This window comes from Chelonoidis abingdonii, chromosome 22 (assembly GCF_003597395.2).
Source record: "Chelonoidis abingdonii isolate Lonesome George chromosome 22, CheloAbing_2.0, whole genome shotgun sequence".
Lineage (NCBI taxonomy): Eukaryota > Metazoa > Chordata > Testudines > Testudinidae > Chelonoidis > Chelonoidis abingdonii.
This window is the reverse complement of record NC_133790.1, coordinates 17617214-17643319: the sequence shown is the minus strand read 5'-3', so window position 1 is coordinate 17643319 and position 26106 is coordinate 17617214. Positions and strand designations below refer to the sequence as shown.

The following is a 26106-nucleotide window of genomic DNA, read 5'->3' as shown; positions in this document are numbered from 1 at the left end:
GACCACAGTTTGGGTGCCAGGGATCACAAAAGATTAATCCGGCTCTGCGGGTGCTGAGCACCCACAGAGTTGATGCCTGGGACATTGTGAGGCTTAGTTCATGCAGGTTTTGAAAATACTTTGAAACTCTTTGGATAGAAAGGCCTGTCAAAGCACAAGGTGTTGATGTTCTGCCCATTTGCCCTCATATGGGATCTAAGTTTCTCAAGAGTTCATCCGGTTTTGCTGCTTTTATCCCTGTTTGAAGCCATCTAATGCCTTGCTTTTGTTACTGGAGTTTAGGGTGACCAGATGTCCCAATTTTATAGGGACAGATCCGATTTTTGGGTCTTTTTCTTATATTGGCTCCTATTACCCCCCACCCCCTGTCCTGATTTTTCACATTTGCTGTCTGGTCATCCTACTGGAGTTTGTTATTGTCAAAGGGCCCGTTCCAAGGACAACTGTGGCCAAAGGACTCCCACTGATTTCAGCGAGCTTTGAGTCAGGCCTCGAATACTTATCAGGATGTAAAAAGCCAAAATGAAACACAGGCAAGGGAGAAGCAGCAGGAGCAGATCAGCTCTTTAAGAAGCTAATATGATTAGTGCCTTTGAGAGGAGAGGCAACTACATGATCTACTGCAGAAGCAGCATATATTCCATGAAGCTTCAATTGCTGTTTGTGAGCCCCTGGTAAGCATTTTGCTGATGAGTTATTGCAGAAAACCTAGCATCCCACAAAATTGTACTTAAGGCTTACATCTAATGAAAATGTTTAGTCCAGTTGGTACGCTCAGGCTTAGGGCTATTGCAGATGGCATCAGGTTTCTTTAACCTACTCAGAGCTTGAAAATGTGTCCTTGATTTCAGCCTCCAGGAACATGGGCCTGGACTGCTTTTCCGTCTAATGGATCTTTTATTTGATCTGCTCATCCAAACACTCTGGGTATGTCTTGGGTCACTTAGAGAAAGCCGAACCCCGCTCATGTTCTTACAGTGTAATCCCTTCATATTGATGTCTGTATTGCAGCAGGTAACAAAATCCGTGCAGATTCATGCCAGCAGCTGATCATCCCACACAAGCACGGTTCAACTGGTGAGCTCTTTCCAGCATTAGGACTGCTTTGCTGAATTGCTTAGTGCAGAAGTATGAAATGCATAAATATGTCAGAATATAAATACTGCCTTGCAGCAGTTGTTCATACATGGTGAACAGATGCAGCAGGAGACAGCAGTGTGGTTGAATCTCTGTAGTTTAACTAGTGAATCACAATCCGCAGGGACATCTTTGCTGGCTCAGGCCAGACAGCGTGCAGGGTACTTTTCAAGCCAGTCACTGAGCAAAGGTATTTAGGAAAATAAAGGTAAATCATTGCTAATCTAGACGATGGTCAGACTGTTGCAAACCAATTGTTATTTACAAAATGCAAGGGGGCTGATCAAGCTCCCACTGAAATCAGTGGGGAGTCTTTCCACTGGTCGAAATGGAACTTGGATTAGGCCCTGATTGCACTTAAATCCATTTCACAGGTTAATTTGTATTTGCCAAAGCTCTCTGGGGCAAGGGCTGTCTCGTTAGCTGTGTTTGTACAACACGTAGCATGATGGAGAACCAGTCCTCACTGGAGCTGTTGGGCATTAACCTATGTGTATATTTATTAATAAAAATAATTAATAATTGAAGACATTGGTGGGGTATAGACTAGAGGTAGGAGAGGACTATTCATCCCAGAAGTTAGCGCCGTTTGAGGCAGATTTCTGAATGTGAAACATCCTGAGATGATTGTAAATGATCATTATGTCTTTGATTAGTGGCAGCCTGTGGGCCAAGCTTCTGCCTAATGGGAAGTGAAGTGGTGGAGATGTTAATCCCAGGAAAAAAGGATTTTCTAGTGAAAACCCTTGGAGACCCTGCAATCAAGGTGAGTGATTGGGAGGTGGTATGTTCTAGTAAATGGTGCTTGCTGGATTGTAAACAGCTGCAGGTTCTAGGGAGTAATTTTCGATTGACCTGCTAAACCATGCCCACGAATTTGGCCAGCGCAGATGTTTGCCCTGCCAAAATGTTACAGTTGCACATGCACTCTGCGTGCACACAGTAGATGTGCAACAAAGTATGAAGGTGCAACCGATCCCAGGACAATTATAAAATGTGTCTTCTGAAGTCACTGCATCTTGTTACCCTCATCAAGAATGTGGAGAGACATTGTCAGGTTCATCTTACTTAAATCCTGAATCAGGCAGTTCTTCTAATTATCCACAGCTTGTGTCTGATAATCACGGGGCATCTCTGACGCAAGACCTCATAGGCATCCTTGTGCCAAGGCCTGAGATTTCTAAAGACAGAGCTCCCACCTAATCACTTGCCAGAAAATTTTGGTAACATCCCTTTCCCATTCTATGCCATCAGATGGAATTCTAAACAGGGTTTTGATCCCAGGTCGCAGTGCAGGGGAGGCTCCAGGTACCAGCGCACCAAGCGCATGCCTAGGGCAGCAAGCTGTGGGGGATGGTGTGCTGGTAGCTGTGAGGGCATGCCTGTGGGACATCCACCGGTCCTGAGGTTTTGGCGGTAATTCAGTGGCGGGTACGCCAAAGGCACGAGACTGGCGGACCTCCTGCAGGCATGCCACTGAAAGCCGCCTGAGTGCTGTGCTTCGGGTGGCAAAATACATAGAGCTGCCCCTGTCGCTGTGACCTGGACTGCAAACCTGAATACATCTGTGTGTCCCCAGGATATCTCAGAGATCTGATCCCAGAGGCATCTTTACACCTCCCCCTAAACGACAGCAGAATATCTGTACTGTTTGCTCAGTTAAAACACACAGGTTTGGGGTGTGCTTGCAGCAGTAGACCACAAAGGATCCCTTAGCAGATACTGAATGAGCTGTGTGTAATACCAGCTGCTGTCCAGAACCATTACTCCCATCGCAATGTTCAATGACATTCTCTTTTAAATTGTGGCGTTTGTTGGGACAAGATGGACTGAGAGGTGAGTTATGTGTCAAGCCAAAATGATGGTGCCTAAAGGCATCAAAATCCAATATGTGCTGGAAAAGCCTCTGTACATGACTTCTGTGGCTGGTTATTAGAGCACTCTATTGTAAGATGATGTATTGCGATGTAGGTATTGGTAGCTTAATTTACTAATTTTTTATCATAATCCTTTGGAGGCCATTTGCAAAATACAGGTCCTGGTTCTGATTTTATATCTCTCCGAAGTTTGGGGGTGCTAGAATCTGTGTTCTAGTTTAGCCCATCTCTGGATATCATTCCACTGGAATTCTTTCTTTTCAAAGAGCCTGGGGAGAGGATTCTTGACTTTTGAGGCCAGAGGATCATGTAGTCTGATCTCCTATATAACACAGGCCAGAGAATTTCACCCAGTGATTCCTCCATTGAGTCCATAACATCTGGCTGACGTAGAGCATATCTAGAGACATCCAGTCTTGATCTACAGATTCTGGGTTACAGAGAACCCACCACATCCCTTGGCAAAAGGAGATTATTCCAGTTTTATAGCTTATTGGTTGTGCCACTTCTCACTACTACCTGCTTAACAATAGAATATAGAAAAACTGGAGCAGCCCATCATTTTTTTTCTTTTGGCCACGTGAAGCAATGTCTAAATATGCAGGCGTGACTTCGCATGTGCAGATTTTGCACACTGCCCTCTCCAACTGCAGTTATTTTGAACAGACTAGGGGGAGTTAGAGGCCTAACGCTCTAACCAATGACCCAGTTCACGTGTGCACAGCCAAGTCTTTGCAGATTTGAAGACTCTCACTCATAAAATCACAGGCATAATTTAGAAGGTGCTTTTCAACATTTGGCAGGTCAGCCACCAGCTATTTTCCCCCAGTGTATTCTAGTGTCAATAGCGGGTGTCACAGATCGCTGCGCTTTAAATGGCCGCTGTAAGAAATGTTCTGAATGTCCTAGTGGTGTGGAGTGAGTCAGAGATGACTGGAAACAAAATTCACTTGGTGGATTTTCTCCCAGAGGGGAGCTAGTAATTCCTGGTAAAGATCAAAATCAAGTACAATTGGGTTGGTGTTGGCTGGCACGTTGCTTTGCACTAAAAATCTCCTCTGGGAACAGTTGTAAGCTTAAACTCCAGAAGGCCTTTGATTTGCATTGGGGGCGGGGGGGCTTTCATGTGGTGTTTGCACTCTTGAGAATTAATTATGGCCGATGCTCTGTGCGTGACATTCCACCTGGGCGCAGAGGGAACTGAAGTGTGCCGCCATGTGCAAAAGACTTTGGTTGGAATCCCAGACCTAGTCTCTTAAGTTCCCAAAGCAGATGCAGATCCGAAATTCCAGGGAGAAAATGGCTCTGACCACTCCAGGGGAGTTTTGTGAGTGGCTCTCAAAAGCAGTAGGTGCTTGACAGCACAGAGTGTGAATGACCTTCTGGTGTGACAGTATAACTCCTCCTTTAGCAAGCCAGGCACTTCCTGATGGTGATCACAATCCAGATGCCCTTTGTATGGGACCAGCCGGACAGCAATTAAGCAAAGTAGATGTTACCAGGAAAATTGGGGTAGAAAGAATAGCAAAGACTCCAGAGTCTGGAGTACACTGGGAGGGTGACCAAAACCCAGGAACAGCTTTGAGGGGTGTGTGTGTATGTGTGTGTGTGAGAGAGAGAGAGAGAGGAAGGTGGTGGCAGGGCGTGTTTGGGGCTGCATGCCGCAGGGGGTGCTCTGCTGGTTGCCGGGAGGGTGGCAGGCAGCTCCGGTGGACCTCCCGCAGGCGTCCCTGTGGAGGGTCCGCTGGTCCCGCGGCTCCGGTGGAGCATCCACAGGCATGCCTGCGGGAGGTCCACCGGAGCCGTGGGACCGGTGAGCGGCAGAGTGCCCCCTGCAGCATGCCGCCGTGCGTGGGGTGGCGAAATGGCTAGAGCCGGCCCTGGGTGGTGGAATGTGAGAGTTTGCCGTCTATGGGATATAGACTAATTCTGCTCATTTACCTCTGCAATCCCTTCCTTGTACAAGGCATTCCTTCTCCCTGCTCCAGGGGGAAACTCTGCAGGTTCCCAGATGGTTGCTCTTTGCATTCGTGCCCTGCTGGATGTAGCTTCACGGGTGCGCAAACCCCTGGCGTGGGGCCGGCCTTGCACTTCCACAGCTCCTGACTGCCTGAGGAGAAGGGAATGGGGCATGAACACCAATCGCCTGCAGGCTTGTGCTGTCGCTGGCCCACTGTGTGGCCAAAGAGCAGCTCTCTCTGCAATACTTGTGGGACTCCTTAAAGCAAGCTAATTGGACATCCTCACTAGGAGACTCAAAAGCTCGCTGCTGTCATATCTTCTTTAGCAATTGAAAATTATCTAAAAAGCAGCTGTAACCTCTAAGCGCCACCAACTGAAAAGGGAGCCACACAGCAGGGCAAGCTCTTTCACCACTGCCAGCATGTCGAGAGTCAATAACATCAGGTTGCACTGAGCTGATGTAAGGACAATTGACAAGTCAATGAAGCAGGAAGGGTGCGGTGAGCTATAGAAGGAGCTGGTGTCCGTGTTCCAAGGAGTTCAGGCTTTCCCGCCAGTGGCTGGTGCTGACATGTAGTTAATTAGGCTCTCAGGAGTGTCTAAGATAAACTCAGTAATTTAGATAAAGAGAGTAGGTTTGGGGTAAATTTCAGGGATAGCCTGTTTGGATCTCATTGTCTCCCAAGAAGCACCTGGGGAGACACAAACTTATTTCTAATGGGGAATAAGCTGCAAGATGCTTCTCAGTGTCTTTTTAATAAGCCCTACAGTGGCAATTGGGGATCAATGTGGAGGGACGTGTAAAATGAGTTCTGGTAGGAGGATAAAAGGAGATGGGGTGACTAATGAACAGAATATCCTGTATGAACCTGGCATTGGTCCTGTTGATTTTATTTTACTAATTGCTCCCAGGGACATTATTGCTACATTAGTGTATCAGCGAAAGAAGGGAGGTATTGCTTAGTGGCTGGAGCAGAGAACTGGGCAGTAGGAGATCCTGGTTCTCCTCTTGCTTCTTCCACTCACCTTCTATATGACAGTGAAGTCAATGAGAGATGCAGGTGGCTCAGCTCCTCTGAAAGTCAGGCCTGAGCTGTTCTGAACTCAGGACCCAAAAAGAGAGAGAGACAAAATCAGAGGCCGCTTTTGAAAAATTTGTGCCTCATCTTCCAATCAACAACATCCTGCTCCTGTGGGCTGGTGGACAGGGCATTAATGGAGCACCCCTCTTCCCTTCCCGTCCGTGGAGTCCTGGCAGTAAGGACTGAGCTAATGGATCTGGATCCCAAGTGCCCTGGATCAGCCCTGGGCCTTGGCAGAGGCAATAGGAGTTTGATAAGTGGCAGTCAGGGCCTGACCCAAAGCCTTGCCTTTGCAGCTGTCCACTCCTATTCAGCACTGCACGTGAGTGTATGCTTAGCTTGTACATTGACTTCAGTGGGGGGTGCAGCCGTGTATTTAAAAACTTTGCTGAATCGAGTCCTAATGTGGAAGATCTTATGATGTTCCATGTGGTTCTAAAGCACATGGTATAAACCCACCCAGCTGTGCGGGACTAGGAAGTGTCCCTATAACATGCTTAGAGTCATAAAGGGGGAAAGAGGATTTAAAATGTTGGTTTTACTTATTTGCAATACTGGCTAACAATCCAAATGGACTGAATCCCTTGTAATATCATCATAGCTGGGCTCTCTGCTGGGTGTCTAACATGTGCCCAAACTGCCCCGGCGGCAGCACTGTTCTCGCAAAGGGGATGTCAGGTTTGAGTGTTAATATACACAGAATAAAGGAACCTTGGTACTGGGCATTTACTAAATAAATATTCCCAGCAAACGACGCCAATGTGCAGGGGAGACCAAAGCGCCTGGGATTTAAGCCTTTTTGACATTGTTACGGGGACTTTCTTATGAAGAGAAGACCAGCATGAAGATGTCCGGTATCTTCTTGCTAGCCAGTCGCTTCCTACTGTGCATTAAATGTGAAAAACTCCCCCAGTTGTAACTCATTTATCTTCCTAGCCAAGGACAGGGTCTTTTCTCACAAAGCGGTTAACCCAAGCTCTCCGAGGGGCGGGGGGGGGGGGGAGAAGATTGTGCCTGCCCTCTCAGGGGTGTGCTAAGGCGGGAAGGCACAAGGAGCTGTTTCTCCATATCTGTGTGTCTTTGTGCCTTCCTATAGGGACAGGCCCAATTGCAGTCTCTCCTCTCGCCTGAGTACAGGCACGCTGTGCAGCCATCTGCCTTGCTCCTAGGTGCATGCCCTTGTTCCCCACGGCACTGGCCAGCCGCACAAGGCAATGCGTGCTGTACATACCCCTGGGGTGGTGTAGTGGCTGCATTCCCTGTGCAAGCTGAGCAGCTCCAGGAGGCTCTGTCCTTCCTTAAAGACACAGTCTAGCCATATCACTGTCCTTCCTGTGGTATGCACCCAACTCTGCTGCTGACCTGGTGTGGGACTCTGGGCAAGTTACTTCAAATTTCTGTGCCTCTGCTTCTGTGCCAACCCTTTGAGGCCTCTAGGTGCTACGGTAACACAAGGACTAGATGAAGATAATGTAAAAGTCCTCACTGTGGCCATAGCAAAGTTCTGTTTAAAACACGCTTCTTCTTTCTCAATTATTAGTTCTGAGCTGGTTCTGGTAGAGATTTTACAAGCCATCTCCAGGTCTATTCAAAATTACAAGGTATCTTTCACTTCCTGTCCTAAACAGTTGCATAACACTCCTGTGCATTGTTAAAGAGCTGCCACATTCTACCCCAGAAGTGGCTGTGTGTTAGTGGTGAAAAGCATCCCAGAAACCGTGAAATGTCGCCTTCTTTTTCTCAAAACTATAATTTGCAAATGACCAGGAAAACACACTTCCAATTAAAAAACACAACAAATTAACCTTCTGAAACCCCACTGAGGATGGGGGTGCCAGTCAGTGCATGGCCAATACGTGAGTCAATGGCTGAACGTTGAGGTATTGGTGTGTCCTTCTTAATGACAGCCCTTCAGAATGATGGGTTGTTGTTTGTATTGTTTTGCCTAGGAGCCCTAGACCTGGTCTAGGAGCCATTGTGTTAGATGCTGTACAAATAGAACAAAATGACAGTCCCTGCCTCAAAGAGCTCCATTCTTCCTCCAGCCGATGTGATCCAGCTGTCTAATCGATGGCATTTTTAAAGCACCTGTCACTTTGCAAGGCACTAGCTAGCTACTTAGGGATCCTTCTGATTTCTTATGCCTCTGTGAAGTCATCTTTTTTAAGGGCTTGAGCCTGCCCCGAATGGGGGATTTGCCATTTGACTTTACTGAGAGGAAGATCAAGCCCTGAGGAAGGTTCTTTAAGGATATATCTACACAGCCTGTGGCAGTGAGCCTTCCAGCCTGGGGTGACAGACTTGGGCCAGCGCTCTCAAAAATAGCTGTGTAGACAGCCCTTTGAAGGTGTAACTCAGGCTTGAGCTCCCTGCCTAGGTGTCAGAGCCCCATCTCAAAGCACTCTTTACACAGCTAGTCTTTAAAGCCCTTGAGAGAGATTTTTTTTTGCAGGGATTGGGTGATAAAGGTCATTGATCATTTCAGTATGTCCCAGGACCAAAAGCAATGGGTCCTGAGGCAAGGCAGTATTAAGAATCAAATTAGTGCTCTTCATTATGGTATTCTAAGAAGGCGCTGGTGATACTGACATTAATTGAGTGTAGCGATAGGCATTGGCTGCGTGTCTCTTGTCATAATGGGCACTGCATTATTCAGCTGATCGAGAATGTGGTTAGCTGCATTCCCTTCAGTCGTGGTGTAAGACTGAATACACCAGCCAATCCTGATGTTTATTCTGTTGAGTGTATTTTACAAGCTTGGAAACGGTGTTGCTGAGTGATGGGTAAATGGTCACCTCCCTTCCTCCTGCTGTCAGGAGCAAGCACTGAGCCTCTGGCCTAGCCAGCCCAGCCTACAGTCAAATTAATGAGCTCAGAGTTGCGTTAGGACCACTGGATTGACCAGCCTGTCTGATTGGCTGAGAGGAGCCACCAGACCTGGTTTTAAGCTCAGCAGCATGTCACTGCCTGATCAGTGCTTCAGCCCACAGCTGTGATTGCTCTTGCTCCTGTCCTGCGCCAGCCCTGTTGCTGATTCCAGCTCTGATCCTTGGCTCTGGTTCCTGACTCTGGCTCTGGCCAGTGGCTCCAGTTTCTGGCCCCCTAGACAAGGCAAAGAGGAAGGAGTGTTGTTCCCATTAACAGAGTTGGGACTGAGGCTTAGAGAGATTAGGTGACTTGCCCAACTTCACACAGGAGGTCGGTGACAGTGCTGAGACTTGAACCCAGGAGGCACCTTCACCGCTGGACCATGCTGCCTCAAACAGCTTAAGTAGACAAGGGGCAGGAGAGGTGAAATGACTTGCCTAAAGTCACACGGCAGGTCAGGGACAGAGCCTAGAATCCAATGCACTTCTCCTGAGTCTGTCTAGTCCCCTACCCATTGAGCATATAGCCTCTCAATAAACAATATTGGTTCACATGGTGAAGCAGCCAGGGTGTTAATATGTATCAGCCAGGCTGGCCCTCACTAGCCTGCCAGTGCGAGCTTGTTATCCTGGGTTAATATTTGGCAATGTGTGTGTGAACCTGGCAGTCCTCTAACAGCCTGAAGCAATGGGGGACCCTTGGTCCTTATGGGGAAAAGGACACAGCATGGTAGAGGAAAACCCACAGGGATCTGGGGATGTAAAGACTCTATCCTATGCATCTTACGAAGTGGGTATTCACTCATGAGAGCTTGTGCTCCAATATATCTGTTAGTCTATAAGGTGCCACAGGACTTTTTGTTGCTTTATCCTAGGGGAGCAGGCTAGCTAGTGCTGAATGCAGGAACAGGGGCTGGGAACCTGCCAAGAGACAGCTCAGGACTTGCTAACATCTTACATTTTCCCCAGAGCGCCAAGTATCCATGTAGCAGGATGTGCCAGTTGAAGGTGGTGCTAACAGACATGGCTCATGGCTCTATGCACCTGTAACACACGGATGTACAGCAGGATGTGTCTTTGTAAACTGGTTCACAGAATCAGGAAGTTTTGTTCCTTCTCTGTTGCCAAGGCCCAACCTTTTCCTCCCTTGCCTAGAGGGGGAAACTGCTCAGTGGAGATACAGCAAGATGGAACTGGAAGCTGGTTGGCCTGCTTGTGTTGCTGAATCCAGACCCAGCAGATGGTGCTGAACTGGAAGAGCATAGAGGCAGTGGAAGGGAGATGAGGGTGCACTGCCTCTGGGTAGATGTAATGTTCTGAATGGGCTTGGGAGTTCATACATTTATGGAGTTAAACATCAGTGGAGATATACCTATCTCCTAGAACTGGAAGGGATGAGACCTTGAAAGGTCATCAAGTCCAGCCACCTGCCTTCACCAGCAGGACCAAGTACTGATTTTGCCTCAGATCCCTAAGTGGCCCCCTCAAGGGCTGAGCTCACAACTCTGGGTTTAGCAGGCCACTTCTCAAACCACTGAGCTATCTCTCCAAGATGTCCCACGTGTGAATCCCCATGTCTTCCAGCCCAGCCCTGACTGGGCCATAGACGTGTATTGACTAGCTGGCATTTGTACAGTGGATGTTGACAAGTGAGGCATGCTGGGCCAGATTCTGTGGTGAACTAGAGCTTGTGCATAGACATCAGCATGGAAAGTGGCCCCATGAGAACTCCCCAACCTCACTCTTGTTTCCTCCTTCCTTCTAAGCACCCCTGCCCAGCTGGCCCCTGCTCCAGTTCCTCCTGGCTGAGCCCCCTGCAGTGAGGGCTGACACAGATGGTGCCTCCCCTGTTCATGCAGAGCTTTCTGGGCCCAGATTGTCAAGGGCAGTTTGGCACCTAAATACCGTTGAGTACCTAGACCCTAGCCTTCTCCTCTCCACCCTTTGCACGGCGCCTGCATACTCCATCACAACTCTATCCTCATGACCCCCTTCAGGTCTTTTCCAGCCTCGGTAATGGACTACCACACGTCCAGGTGTTCTTAGCCACCATCATGCTTTATTTTATCCCTTCAGCAGGCCATAGCCTGGAGAGTTAGTTACATGCAATTTACAGTCACTAGCCAGTTTCCCTTACTTGCGTCTGGGCCAAGGCACAGAATTAGCAACAGCTACTTCTACTGTCATTCAGGCTCCCTACTCTTCTCCCTACCATGTCCTTCCTGTCTGCTTCTGTAGTGTCAGTGGCTGTGTATACGCGCGTGTGGGGTAACTTTCACCTAACTGGTCCCTCACCTGTATCTCTCCTCAATTAACTGGAACCCTCAGCCAACTCTCTGCCTTTCAGTCAGCTCCCAGTTGAAGTATACAGGTGGGGATTGGAGTGACTGGGTGCTGAGTCAGCCCTGACTCAGCATGCCCCCTTACATCTACTAACCAGCCTTTTGAGAGGATCTATCATCACTGCCTTCTCCGCTGTGCTGACAAATAATTGCCTGTCTGCTAGTAGCTGCACCTGGCTGAGCTCTTGTATGCATTTACACTCAAACCAGGGGTAATAAAACAGCAGGAAGCCTCAATCCAACATGATCAGTCACACGACCCATCAGTACTGACGGCAAACAGCTTAGTCAATAAAAACCCTTGTACTTTGCTTGCCTCTTTGGCAGGTGGAGAACAGATCGGTTGTTATGGGTGAAGGTTCAAACCTTTTGCATTCTGCTGGGTGAGAAGTGCCCCCGGGGGCATGATCTTTTTGTTGGTTGCCTCTTTGATTTTCGTTCAAGATTTATCTATTGCCGTCTCAGCCTGGAATAGTTCATCAATGCATGGTGGCACCAGACGTGTCATGCCCCGCTCGCGGAGATATACCCGGGCGAGCTTGGCTCGAGCTCGTGCGCTAACCATAGAAGGGTAGCTGCAGTGGTACTCGTGGCAAGAGGGGCTAGCTGTCCAACTGCCAGCTGAGATGCTAGGCATGTCCCCCGCTCATGTTGCTGTGGCTGTGCTCGATGTTTAGCTAGTGCGGTGATGGGAATTACACCCTGCAGCTCGAAATGTCTATGGACCTTTGACAGAAGACAGGGAAGCCCATGAGAGGGCTCCAAAGCTACTTAAAGGGACAGTACCCAATTTTTATATGCTACTGCCAAATTCTGTGATCCTGATCAAACCAAATTCCCATTGAAGTCAGAGGGAGATTTGGTCTGTTAAGGCTAGGATCTAAGTGGCTAGGACAGTCCTGACTTGAGGCAGAATGCCTTGGTGTTTACTGCTTTGCAATAGGATCTGAGCTAAACTCCACTGAAATCAACATGTGGCTTTCAATGGTGTTTGGATCAAATCTTAAGTCCTTATGAGAAGCTCCGCTGACTTTCCTCATCTTCTTTCTCCTTTTCTCTCTTGTGATATTCTATAGGCCTGCTGATGACAACAATTTCTTAGAAAAAAAATATTGAAGTTTCTCATTGTGAAGTGCAGAGGAATCAGCTAGCATTGGGGCCGTGGTTTCTGTATTTTTTTTAAAGGTAAAATATGTGTTAATTAACAAAGAAAAAAGCCCAGATAAACCTGGGCATGAATTATAGCCCATTTCAAATTTCAGTGTGTAGTATTTTGCATTCAATCTGGACAACCTGTAGCTTTCTTTAAATTGCATTTGAACACAAGTAAAAACAAAAAGAAAGAAACCAGGAGAGCAAGAGCCTGCAGGAAATTCCTCTACTGTAAACAAAATCACCTTATGATTGATGCTAATGTACAAGCCTTTGTAAACACGTCTGTTTACTTGCAGAAAGCCAGAAAGAAACAACACTGGGCCCTGCAGATTTTATCTAGCTTTGCTTAAACACTTCTGGCTTCCAGTAGTCACTCTAGATAGAGCACAGGACTGATGACGGTTCATTGGAAAACTCCCATTTACTGTACTTAATATCTGTGCCAAATACTGTAGATGGGCAAAGCTGTATGGGAATAATTGATGATAATGTTTTGTGGCAAGCCTGAACCTCAGCGGTAACAGCTTATTAATGATGGCTGTGAAGCACTGATGCTTTGCAAAGGGGCTCTAGTTCTCAACACATCTAATGAGGGAATGTTATGCCTATAAAAAATGCAGTAATAACACTGATCCAACACTGCTAAGTTCCAATAGGCTTCCACTGAGAATTCACTGCTGTACCAAACACGGCTGCTGTTGCTGATGTTGATGGATATTGCGTTGATGGAAAATGGTATAATCGCTGTGGAGCTCTCAAAGAAAAATCAATCCAAATCCTGGAGTTTGAGGGTGAAATCCTAGCCCCAGTGAAGTCCAGGGCAGTTTTGCCATTGACTTCAGTGGGGACAGAATTTCGCCCTGAGTAACTCTGAGATGTCTGGATTTTTTAATTAGGGATTAAAGAGAAACTTCGAGGGATGTTTCTGTAAAAGCAGCAGAGAAACCTGTGGCACCTTATAGACTAACAGACGTTTTGGATCATGAGCTTTCGTGGGTGAATACCCACTTTGTCAGAGGGATGTTTCATCTCTCTCCTGCAGAAGCATACATGGTCATAGGAGGACTAAATGTGAGGCTGGGAATGAATAGGGTATTGCTAGAGATGAGCAAAACTTGGGGATGTTTTTGGTGTTAGATTTACACAGTCTTGTGCGTTTACATTTATTTTGCTGGTTGCTTACCACCCTTCTCCCAGGAGGTGAAGGCAGTCAGCACTTGACTGTATGTGTTTGGAGCCATTTCTGAGGACCTTATTCTGTCCTTGCAAGGCAGTCGGACAGGGCGATCTGGACAATTTGATAATCTGAGCTCATTCAAACAAAAAGGATTTTAATTAAGCCAAATGCAAAATGTATATCTCCAGGAACATGGAACCGCAGGCCATGGCTGCAGATGAGGGGACTGTATCCTGGAAAGCAGTGACTTGGAAAAGGAGTTAGGGGTCATAGTGAACAAGAAATTGAAATGAGCTACCAGAGTGACGCTGTTGCAAAAAAAGCTAATGTGATCCTTGGATGTATTAATACGGGGAGTAACGAGTAGCAGTAGGGCGGTGATTTTACCTCTGTTATGTGGCATTGGTGACACTGATACTAGGATACTGCACATAGGCGCCAACTTCTTCTGGCACTGGTAGGTGGTCGAATCCCTTCTGCCCCCTGCCCCGCCCCCTCTCGCCCCCATTCCAACCCCTTCCCCAAAGGCCCAGCCCCAACTCCACTTCTTCCCTGCCTCTATTCGACTCCTTCCACAAATTCTCGCCCTGGTCCCGCCTCCTCCCCTGAGCACGCCATGTTCCCGCTCCTACCCCCTCCTCCCAGAGCTTGCTGCAGCTTTTTGGTGGTGGATAGCGCTGGGAGGGAGGAGGAGCGGAGATGCAGCACGCTCAGGGGAGGAGGCAGAGAAGGAGGAGGAGGAGGTGAGGTGGAGGGGCAGAGCGTGGCTGGGAGCTTGGCCGCTGGTGGATGCACAGCACCCACTAATTTTTCCCCATGGGTGCTCTGGAGCACCCATGGAGTCGGCGCCTATGATACTGCATATAGTTTCGATGTCCATATTTTATAAAAGATGGAGTAAAATCGGAGAGGGTGCAGAAAAGAGCAATGAAAACGATTCAGGGGCTGGAGGAAATGTCTGTTTACCAATGAGAGACTTAAAGAGCTCAATTCTGTTAGCTTGTCAGCGGTGACTTGAGTACAGTGTCTAAGAACCTTCCTGGGGAGAAAAGAGTGAATACTACAGGGCTCTTTAATCTAGTGAAGAAAGGGTTGACAAGAACTGATGGTTGGAAGCTGAAGACACACAAATTCAAACTGGAAATAGGGCAGACATTTTTTAACAGGAAGGGTGATTAATCGTTGGAAAAAACGATCTAAGGAAGAGGTGGATTGTCTTCAGATCAAGAGTGGATGCCTCTCTGGAAAATAAGCTTCAGCCAAACACAAGTTCTTGGGCTCAATACGGGAATAATGGTGAAATGTAATGGTCTGTGTTATACAGGAGGTCAGACTAGATGATCTAATGGTCCCTTCTGACCTTAAACACTATGAATCTATGAAAAATATTATTGACTATACGGCAGTTTTGCCTGAATAAGAATTGCAGGACTGGTTTCTCCTGGGGACCAATCCTGCAAACAATTAGTACTGGACATAGTGCACTGAAATCAATGGGTCTGTGCATATTGGAAAGTGCTACTCCCAGTATTGTTTGCAGGATTGGCCCATATTTTGTAAACTGCTTTGGCATGTAATGAATGATACAGAAAAAATCCTCTACTCCTGTTTTCTATTTGTATGTGCAAGATTCATGATATTAAAGGGATATTGTTAGGTAGTTTAGATCAAAAAAGGAGTTTTACAATAGATGGTTTTACAAAATATTAGAATATAAATGTTTTCATGGCTTCAGTTGAAATGATATCTGTTTATATGGATGGAAACTTTCTCAGACCGCGTTTGCAGCATTGTGCTAGTGCATGAGAACCCGAATATACAACACTCATTTGTTTCCCTTGTCCAAGCTGAGTGAAATGGGAGGAAGGGGAAAGGCTCAATCCTGCAAGGGGCTGAGCTCTCTGACTCTGATCAAGCATAGCACTCAAGCAAATGTGTAACTTTCAGCACATGAGGAATCTGATTGACTTCAGTGGGATTACTCACATGCGTAATGTTAAGTACGCATATCAGAGTTTGCAGATTCAGTGTCTAGGATATTTATATTCCACTGACAGCTCATGTGGTGCCATAATCCTGATATAATAATGTCTGCTTGAGAGAGAGAGCGAGGTCATTCCCCTTGCTTTAATTCTTTTTTTTACCCTTGCTTCTCTTTAGTGTTCTGTAAGACACCCTGATACTCTACACAAATAAGAGGCTTTGGAGATATTAGTCTGAGGGCCACTTTTCCCCTTCTGTGCTGTTCTGGTAGCTGAGACGCATTTATTATTGCAGCTGGTCAAAACCTTTCCAATTTTTGAAAACCTGATGAAAATGTTCTTGCTTTTTGACCAACTGGTCAAATTATTTCAAAATTGCAAGAGTTCAACGAAAAACATTCAGCAGTTTTTAGCCAGCTTTCTGTATTTATTATTAATGTGTATTACAATATTGCCTAAATGCCTCAATCAGGGATCGAGGCCCCATTGTGCTAGGAGCTGTAATAAAAAGAGAGTTCTTGTCCCCCACAACATTTCAGTCTAAGGGACTGATGGTGCAAAGCTGTAGTGCTGAGCCTTCTAGGCCTGATCCAGCAACGCACCTAAGCAGATGTTTAATGTTAAACGCCTAAGTAGTCCCCATTGACTCCAGTAGGCCTAATGCGTGAAGTTAAGCACATGTTTAATCTATTTGCCGGATGGAGGCTAGCATGCTCACCACCTTGCAGGATCAAGCTAGAAGCAATTTCTTGCTACCCGACACAACTGAATGTCTGGGTGCTCAGTGTGATGCTTTTTATCGAGCAAAGCAGGACAAGGAGGCGAGAGGCCATAGCTCTGGTCTGGCTGCACTTGGAATAGCAGATAGAGGTCTGGACACATGTATAGTGTTCTATAAAGAATGACCTAACAGCAGGCTGAAGGGAGGTCAGAGAAGAGAAACAAAACAGGTTAGAGGGTTGGAGGCATTGGCTGATAAGAAAAGACTGAGAGCTAAATATGTACAGCTTGGCTAAATATAGGGTGACCAGATGTCCCGATTTTATAGGGACAGTACCGATATTTGGGAGGTTTTCTTATGTAGGCTCCTATTACACCCCCCCGTCTCAATTTTTCACACTTGTTATCCGGTCACCCTAGCTAAATAGCAGGGGCCATAGCAGTTCTCTCCAGTTATTCACAGAGAAACACCATGAATGAAAGTCTGACCCAGCTGAAATCAATGGGAGTTTTGCCAGTGATTTCAGTGGAGCTGGGATTTAATTTGAAGGGGCGAGGAGAGGAATTTGGCACAATAGAGGGATAATGGGATGAAATGGGACAATGTAGGCTGACTATGAGGGAATACATTGGGTTGCACTCCCCTACCGCAGTGATGGACAAGGTTTAAAAATACCTACATAGATAGCTCTGTTATCTGGTGGAATAATTATCCAGAGGTTGAGGGAGAAGACCCATTGCTTGCCACAGTTAAACCTACACAGCAGAAAACATTGATAAATGTACTGAAGAGAAGCATTCTGCCTGGCAGGGGGCTGGACCAGATGCACTGATAGTAACACTTAACTCTTATGCGGTGCTTTTCATCTGTTGATCTCAAAATGCTTTACAAAGGAGGTATCACCCCTTCTGAGATTCAGAGTCAACTGCACCCTGTTGGGTGCAACATGTAGTGTTCTCTGGTTCCTGAGTCAGTCAATGTAACCTTCTTTCTTATTTGATCCCATGGCCTTGTGGTGTGTTGGGATGCAGAGGTAGGACCAGGCACAGAATTTATACCAGACTGAGAACAAACATTGCCTCCTGTGGGTGGTTTTATGCCTGGGGGCCAATACCTCAACTCAGTGACTTGCGTGCCACCCTCTTTTTGTTTTGGTGAGAAAACAACCCAGAGGGCTATAAATCATGGCATGGTTCTCCCTTCCCCTTCTAGGAGCTAGAAGCCTGGGCATATGCATGCAAAGAGAGAGAGAGTGAGAGTGAGACAACAGAATTATTTTATCCTTAATAAATTTGACACAGAGTCTGAGAGTGTGTTTATTAAGCCCCAACAGAAAGTAGAGGAGGGTTTGTATCTTTGTTTTTTTTAAGTGCAAAATCAGGGCTGGTTTATTGGGCCTCGGGGACTGAACGCTGTGTAGAAGGCCACCCATCTGGAAAGCAGCTGATCATTGCTGAAACTTTCTTCCCAGGCTCCGGCCCTTTTTTGACAAGGTGCTGGGGTTTTATGAGAGGCTGACGGCAGGCCTTTTACAGACCGTAACTCCTTGTCTCAACAAATGTTGCTATAAATTAGCAGGAGAAAGGACCAGAGGGGATTGTCCCAAACTGGCTTGTGGTCCCAAGCCCAAAGTCAGCAATTTTAACAGAATAATCTACAGTTTCTCAAACCAGTTGTGCCTGGAAACAGCTTTTTTTGGGAGCATGAGAGAGTGGGAGGGAGTGGAGAGAAATGCAAAAGGAGGGGATTATTTCTTGACGGAGAAAATGTAGACTCTGCAAGTCTCCCTGTGGAATTTGCAGGGTTTATGAAGAAAGGTAGCAAGCTCATGGTTCTTCCAGTTTTTTCCTTTACCACGTTGCCAACATTTTGGATGGACTTGGAATCAAGCCCTGGATTTGAGCACCCACAAAACCTTGGGAGTGTCCAAGCTCTGGATCTGCATTTTGCAAAATGTCTCTATATTTATAACCCAAAAATCAAATGAACCAAAATCAATGAATGTTACACTGTTCAAATCGAATTGGAAATGTATAGCTTGAGTCTATCTAATTAGCTAATAACCAGTCTGATACCGGGCTTGTATCTTAGAGGGGTAAAGCAGATAAGTGGGTGAAAAGTGTCTGGGAGAAAAGAGGCCCTTCCTGATGTGCTATGTGACCAACACATTGGAGAATTTGAGTCTGACTCTGCTCTTGTTTACGTAGGGGAAAATCAGGAGTAAATCTATTGAAGTCAATGGAATTACACTGGTGTAAGCATGAAGGCCTTTTGGTCCTAGGAAGCTGGACAGTAGGTAAAGCATTTTGATTGTTTGTTTGTTTATAGATTTTCCTTTGGACACATACTGTTAAACAGAACTGGATGAAAAGCTGGGGAAACAATTTTTGTGGATTTCCCTCTCTCCTTTTTGTTGTTGAAATGTTAACAAAAAATGTTGTTGGAATTTTTGATCTCTTTCAGCCAGCATTGTTTTTTAAGAATTGTGAGCTGAAGTAGAGAGAAGTATGGCCCAATGGTTAGAGCATGAGCCTAGGACTCAGGAGACCCAGTTCAATTTCCTGCTCTGACACAGATATCCTGTGTGAACTTGGGCAAACACTTTGTCTCTCCCTGCTCCAGTTCCGAGCCTGTCAAATAGGGATAACAGCACTGCACTACCGCACAGGGGTGTTGGGAGGGTAAATCCATTAACCATTGTGAGATGCTCAGAAACTATAATATGGGGGCTGTAGAATTAGACCCACAGACTTTTAAGGCCAGAAGGGACCATCATGATCATCTCGTCTGGATTTTCTGCACATTACAAGTCACAGAACCTCCCTCCTGCAATAAGCCTGTTACCACTGACTGAGTTACTGAAGTCCTCAAATCCTGGCTGAAAGATTTCACCATACAGAGACTCTGCCATTTACTTTAGTTTAGACCCATGCCCCATGCTGCAGAGGAAGGTGAAAACCCCTCGGGGTCTCTGCCATTCTGGCCCTAGGGAAAATTTCTTCCTGATCACAAACCTGACCTAAAATAGGTAGAAGTGGAGCATAACAAAGTGGTCTGACTGTGGAGAGGGAGGCTAAAAGCGTTCCTCTGTCTCATTTACACAATTGGAGTGCAGAGCCCTGGCTGCGTGCTAGTTTGCATTAGGGATGTTTGTACTGGTCTCATTACACTCGTGCAAATCCTCAGCATAGATGCTCTTCACTGATGCAAAGGCAGGCTTTTTCAAGGGTGACCCTCCCCAATTTGAAAGTGAGGTAAATCATCCTGCTACAAGTCCCGCAGTGACGTCTCCCCACGACCTCTACACTGGGCCTTTGCTCTGGTGAAGATACATCATTTCAAAAAACCCTTGAGGTGCACAGGCCCCCGGTCCTGAGACAATGATGGCAGATGGAGGTGCTTATAGATTAGTTGTAACGTCCTTCTAGATAGACCCAGGGTTCCCAAACTACTCGGCTGCATATTAAAGGGATGTTGGCATAGTTGGCAGGCCACAAATTTTGTGTTTGTTAAAAATTGTTTCCCCAAAGTAAATACCTTAGAACATCCCTTTTTACTGGGGGGCGGGCAATAATGTACAACCAATAGCCCAGCACCGATCAAACCGGTGTGGGTGTGTCCACATGATGAATGGTTAAAAACTTAGGGAAGAAAGAGATTTAAGTTTCAAACTTCTGAGGGGTTATTGTAGCTGGTGGAGGGGTACAAGAGGATCTTAAAATACCCTTTAAACTGGTCTTTAATAGTGAATGGACCTTCCGTAACTGCAAATAGTTTTTTTTGGTTAGCTTTGGTTAAGAGCAGGCCTACATTTTATAGAAATAATATACATGTGACTCTGCAAAGGGAGTCAATATTGTTGTTCTGTCTTGTAGGCCAGAGTTGCAGCCCTACTAAATACCCAAGCAGTGTTTTGAAGCGAGCAGGGTGAGTAATTTTCAGTGAAAACTGTTTTTGTCAAAGTTTGCTTGTTTTGTGACCCCTAAAAATGCTCGTGAAACAGAAACAATTGTGTTCATTTTTTGTGTTCACTTTTCTCAGAGGAAGGATGGATGTAAAATGTTGTGTTTGGGGTCACTGTGAAAATTGGCTATAGTAAATTTTGGTGGTCAGCTTTCACATTTCCTAAGAGGCTGGTTGACTGTGACTCATCACAACCTCATGGTATTGATTCTGCTTTCCTGATTGGCTGAGGCTACTTCATGTGGTCAGGAGGGTTAACAGAGCCTTTTTGACTTCTTCTCTTGGAGGGAGTGACTGCATTTTAGGTGTGGTCCCTGAGCCAGCTGGATAAACTACCAGCAGCAGCCTCAGGAAGCGGCTCTATGCTGGAGAATGGGAGAGGGCTTAGCACCCTTTCCACCTGAACACCGGCATCGGGTCTACTTGGAAACTCCCCATAAGGACACCAGAGGAGAGAGAATACCAACCTCCAAAGATCCTAGAAGTGGATAAGAGGCCACTGGTCCTTCCCTGCAAGAAGACAACATGAGGTAGGGCTGGGACGAGGGGTGGGGGGAGATTCATGAGGGTGAGCAAAGGGCAGCATGGCCTGGTGGGATCCTGCACAGCTCTGATAAACACCTGAATCCTGAACCTTTGGAGATTTCCCAGTCATTAGATCTAGTCCTTGGCTGTACTGAGATGGGTTTAGAATGTGCTTTTCCCACTTAATCTGTCTACTGCATGGTGAGACGGGTTTGTTGCTTGGACATGCCAATGGGCTGTGCATGTTTTTATTCTATTCCCCTTGGAGCCGTAGTGTATAAATCAGGCAGGCTTTGGGCACTCCATGGGATCCTGGTGGGAAACGTGCTGGCTTATCTGTTGCTCCAGCTATAACAATAGCCATTATATCCTTAACCCAAACTTGCTCTGGGGGCCGTACATTCTGGTGTAATAACAACACATAGCCCTTACCAATGTTTTAAGCCAGCACTCTGCTTTGGTTGGCATGTGCAGGACGCAGGACAGAGCTCCATGGTTCATCTGGGGATGGTACCAGAGTGATTATATCTCTGGCTCCTTCTGTCCTCCCCTCATCTGCCATGCGTCTCTGGATGTCTGTTCTTCATGTATTATAAACGTGGGTGACTCGGTGTGTTGCGCCGTAGCCCTCATGCGCTCCCCTCCACAAGCTGCAGTCAGCAGAGGGGGTGGGCATAGTAACTTGGCACAAACTCAGAGTGTATGGAAATTGCAGTATTTTGGATGAGAAGTCAATTGCTCAGGTTATGGGTGGGAATGTTTTGGGCCCTCCGACTATCACAGAAAATGGAAAGACTGAGCAGGTGAAAAACTTTGCACAAAATTCCAGAAAAAAAAATCTTTCCCCAGCTTCCCTCAGCCTTCAGGTTTACAGTAGCTGCCTATCCCCCCGGGAGTAGAAGTTGCCTACTGCTCTCTGCCTTGTGAGGCTGAAAGGTAGAGTGAAAAGGAAGGGAGCTATTTGAGGTCCGAAATTATACTGTATGGAAACATTAAAAAAAGTGTTTAAAACCAAAATAGTTGAGAGAATCATTTCCTCTGCTCCTTACAATACGTGTCAAGACTCTGCTTTTCTCCAACAATCATTAATCACACCTCTAATATGACTGGGCCTGATTCATCCCTTATTAAAAGCAAAGGAAAGATTGCCTATTGAAAATTGCCACACAGAGTTGGACTGGGCTCGTTGAAATCAGTGATGATCCTCCCACATAGCACAACTTGCAGGATCAGGGCTGAAGACTGTAAACTCCTTGGGGCAGGGACTGTTTATGCGCAGTGTAGAGCATTGAATGCATCTGTCAGCACTTCATAAATAATGAATAAGACCAGTGTAAGGCGAAATCTCTCCACTCAGCCTTGGGTGTTTCTGATCTCAAGTGCTGAAAGAAACACAGAGAGCCCTGAGCTCTCAGGACTTGGCAGGTGAGTAGAAGGAAAAATCATTTCACTTCCCCTTTAAATTCAGGCATAATCGGCATTTGTTGGGCCGGGTGAAGTATCTGAGCTCTTGATTTTCCTTTATTATTTTTGGGAAACCTTCTTGGGATGTGTGGTGTGAAAACACGTTTGATATGTGCTAAGGATTTGATTGAATTTCTCTGTTCATCTGTTTTTGACTGCAAACCAGACTAATTGCAGTGAGATTCTCTATGGCAAAAGTAATAATCATAATAATAGATATTGCAGGAATAAAATAATACTATGGGAAGTGAGAGTTTGGAAGTTCGCTCTCTGTACACTAGCCGTAAAAGCAGGCAGTGAACAGTTTTTACAATGATATATTATGGGAGGCAGTGAAGCTCAGAAATCATCATGGTAACAGGATTTAACTGATACTATCAAATTTCTGAAGCTCTCAGATTTGACCTGTTTTTTGGGCCTGATTTTCATTGACATAAAGGCTCCTTTAAACCACTCAGGTATTACATAGACCCCTACTTTATGGCTCCCTTTATCTTCCAGAGTGGTGCAAAGTGGCTTTGGGGTTTGGAAAGCTCCTGTAATTCTTTGTGTGTGATTTTAAAAACAATTCAAACAAATCCCCCTTTTTAAAGAAAAATTACAGAGTGCTGCACTACTGGATGTACTCCCAGTCATCCCAAACACAATCAAGTCCAAAGAACACTGTGCAGAGAATTAATAAACAGCCCTAAAATGACCAATCGATGTCTGTACTCATTAAAGGAAAACCTGTAGTTAAGAAGAAGATTTAGTTTTCAAATGTTCCAGGGCTGATAGCAGTCTTTTGGGTAGAAAGAAGCTATACTAGTTTAGTACCAGATCCAGCAAAGCACTTATGCATGTTCTTAACTTTAAGCAAGGGAGCAGTCCCTCTGAAGTTCAGCAGTCTATCAAAAGGTTTTCCAGGGTTTAGACCTTAGGAAAAAATTCCCTGGTGGGATTTTTACTCTGTATGCCCAATAAGGGTTTTCTTCCTTCTTCATCAGCCTTGCTCCTCCTCTCCCTCTCTGTCATTTTTAGGATGGGGTTGGTGGTGCCATGTTTCCACATTCACAGGCTCGTCATGAGTTAGGCCATGTCTATCGTACAGCGCTGCAGCTGTATCGGTACAGCTGTGACATTGCTGAACATCTGATGCAGATGTTCTATGTTGATGGGAGAGAGCTCTCCTGTTGGCATAAAAAACCCACCTCTGCAAGCAGCAGAAGCTATGTTGGTGGGAGAAGCTCATAGCGCTGACTGGCTTATGCCAGTGTAATATACGTCACTCAGAGAAGTGGAATAATCACACTCCTGAGTGACATAAGTTTTGTCGGCATAGGCTGTTGTGTGGACATAGCTGTATTCTTTTATTTAAACTAGTCAGCCTGTTATCTTACACCTGGGACTTTGATTCAAGTGCTTCATCAACCAGAACATGAAAGAAACATATTGTTTCTCTCCGGACGATTGTACCAACAACAACAAAAAAGGGACTTGGGTTAAAAAAAATCAGTTTTGATTAGATCCAAGAGTTTCTTTATCCGTGTCTACAGAGATAAAGATGAAGGAAGTAAAAGACGAGCCCTTTTAGGAACATGTTATTTTGCTATGATCTACCCCATGATTAATGAGTTGGAAAATGCTTGTAACATAGAGATAAGCTATCATAATGCACAGCTTGTGTAGTATACACGTGTGAAACGTAGGCATGGAATGTAAACACCTCATTGTGTATGTTTGTATCAATGACATGAAACAGGCATTGATCTTGGTTCTGCTGCTCACAGAGCTCCTGCTTCGCACTGAAGTCTAAAATTCCCATTTATTTTGGTGAGAGCAGTGTAGGCTCAGAGTTTTGTTTTTTGCTTATTTTTCCAGAGAGACCCAGTCAACCTACAGTATTTGGGCTTTCTTTGTCATAAGAGCTAGCTGAGCTGTTTCTATGGCTTCTATCACAAAGTATCTAAGAGCTGTACAACAACTGAAAATAGCATTGACCAGGCCCCAAATGACAGTATTCTGTCTCCCTTGTTCCCAGTGTAAATATGTGAGTATTCTTGGTTTTGTTTCCTCTTCTTCTTAGCAGTTGCCTGTGGATGTAGGTTCTTCAGCATTTTGTGCTCATCTGCGACTGACACACTGTTCTCATACATGTGTTGACACCAGTGGAGTAGCTGTTGAGCGAAGCAGCAAGGAAATCGAAATGGGGTGTTAATTTCAAAGTCCTTTATCAGCATGCAGGAAGAAGACAAAGTTTGCCAAATGAAAAGTGACAGAATTAGCAGGGACAGATCTCATTGTTTAGAACTTCCAAGATTCCAAATAAGAAAGAAACAAGCAGTTTTTCAAAAGTATAAGAAGCCCTTAAATAGTGTCTCTTGAATACAGATGTCTGTCCTGTATTTTCTATTGTCTGAGAACAGGGCCGGTGCAACCATTTAGGCAACCTAGGCAGTCGCCTAGGACACTGGGATTTGGGGTGCTCCATTTTCTTCAGCAGCGACCATGGCGGCCGGATCTTCGGCCGCCCCGGTCGCCACTGGCATTTAGGCGGAGGGAGCTGGGGCAGGGGAGCGCGGGAAGGGTCACCTGCAGCAAGGAAGAGCGGGTGGCACACAGGGGAACTCCCTGTCCCAGCTCACCCCTGCCCTGCCTCCTCCCCACGCACGCCATGGCTGCTTCACTTCTCCCACCTTCCAGGCTTGCGGCACCTAAGCTGATTGGCGCCGCAAGCCTGGGAGGCGGGAGAAGTGAAGGAGCTCACCCCTCCCCCGCCTCCTCCCCGAGCACGCCACAAGGGAGGCGCCTCAGGGCAGAGGGGGGTAGCTGCTGTGGGGGGGAGGCACCTCGGGGGAGGGAGTGCAAGGTGGAAGTTTCGCCTAGGGTGCAAAACATCCTTGCACCGGCCCTGTCTGAGAAATGTAATGTTACAACTGCTCTCCTTCGACCAAATTAAGAATCCAGTGGCCCATTCTTTCCCGTATGTGGTGTTAATGCATTTTTTATCCTTTTCATGTTGCCTCTTACTGGTCTATCCTTTTCAAACCCTCAAGTTACAAGAACAACCCCTGCTCCACACACTGCAGAGAGATGGGCCTGAACTTCAACAGCTGTATCCAGATCTGAACGCTCCCAGTGCTCAGGGTGCTCTGGATCTGTGGTTTTGGTTTGGACCTGCCTCTGGCTTTATCAGAACAACAAAATCCCCTACTATAAAATTCCATTACAACTTTCACAGAAAATAAAAGTTCTACAGATGGACCTGCAAAAGCATCATAGTGAGCTGAATCCTCAACATTATGGCTACATCAGTGTTTTTATGTTCGGACTCCAATCCTCTTTGTAAAGACCTCTATCACGTCCTGTGTCCTAATAGGCAGGTGAGTGCCTCCTGCTGGAAGTTGCACTCTTCCTTTAATATAAGTACTAATCAGTGACTGATAGGAAATAATCCTTCATTGGCGGGGAGCTGGACTAGATGATCTAACAGGTCCTTTCTGTCTCTCATTGCTCTGAAGCTGTGATACTGCTAGATTGGAATGTATGGAAAGATCCCAGAACCAGTTACGGGAGAATAAAATTGCTTTGTTTGTTCTGGAGATACGCTGAAGTATGAAACATTTACAAAGTCATCAGAGATATATGTACTGTAAAACAAAGTCATTTAGTGGCATGATACATGTGACTACATTCAAAATGCTTTCAGATCTGTTTCCTTTTCCACCCTCATTGTTGACCTTGGCTGCTTGTTTAGCTCAGTGGATTAGGATAAATTTAGGAATGGGTTGTTTGGTTCTCATCCTTTTCTCAGAAAAGAGCTGACTAATTGACAGCTGTTTGCACAGCACTCTGAAGACAGCAGATAGTATC

The 26106-nt window shown here is 46.0% G+C and overlaps 1 long non-coding RNA gene across 1 annotated transcript; it reads right to left on the bottom strand.

The window, feature by feature from the left end:
* Positions 1 to 4972: 4972 nt before the first annotated feature.
* LOC142045836 (uncharacterized) lies at positions 4973 to 11977 on the bottom strand. Its single transcript, XR_012654727.1, has 3 exons — positions 11830 to 11977; positions 6003 to 6074; positions 4973 to 5124 (listed from the first exon to the last, which is right to left on the bottom strand). It is a non-coding gene; the product is annotated as an uncharacterized LOC142045836 (long non-coding RNA).
* Between the last annotated feature and the right edge of the window lie 14129 nt (positions 11978 to 26106).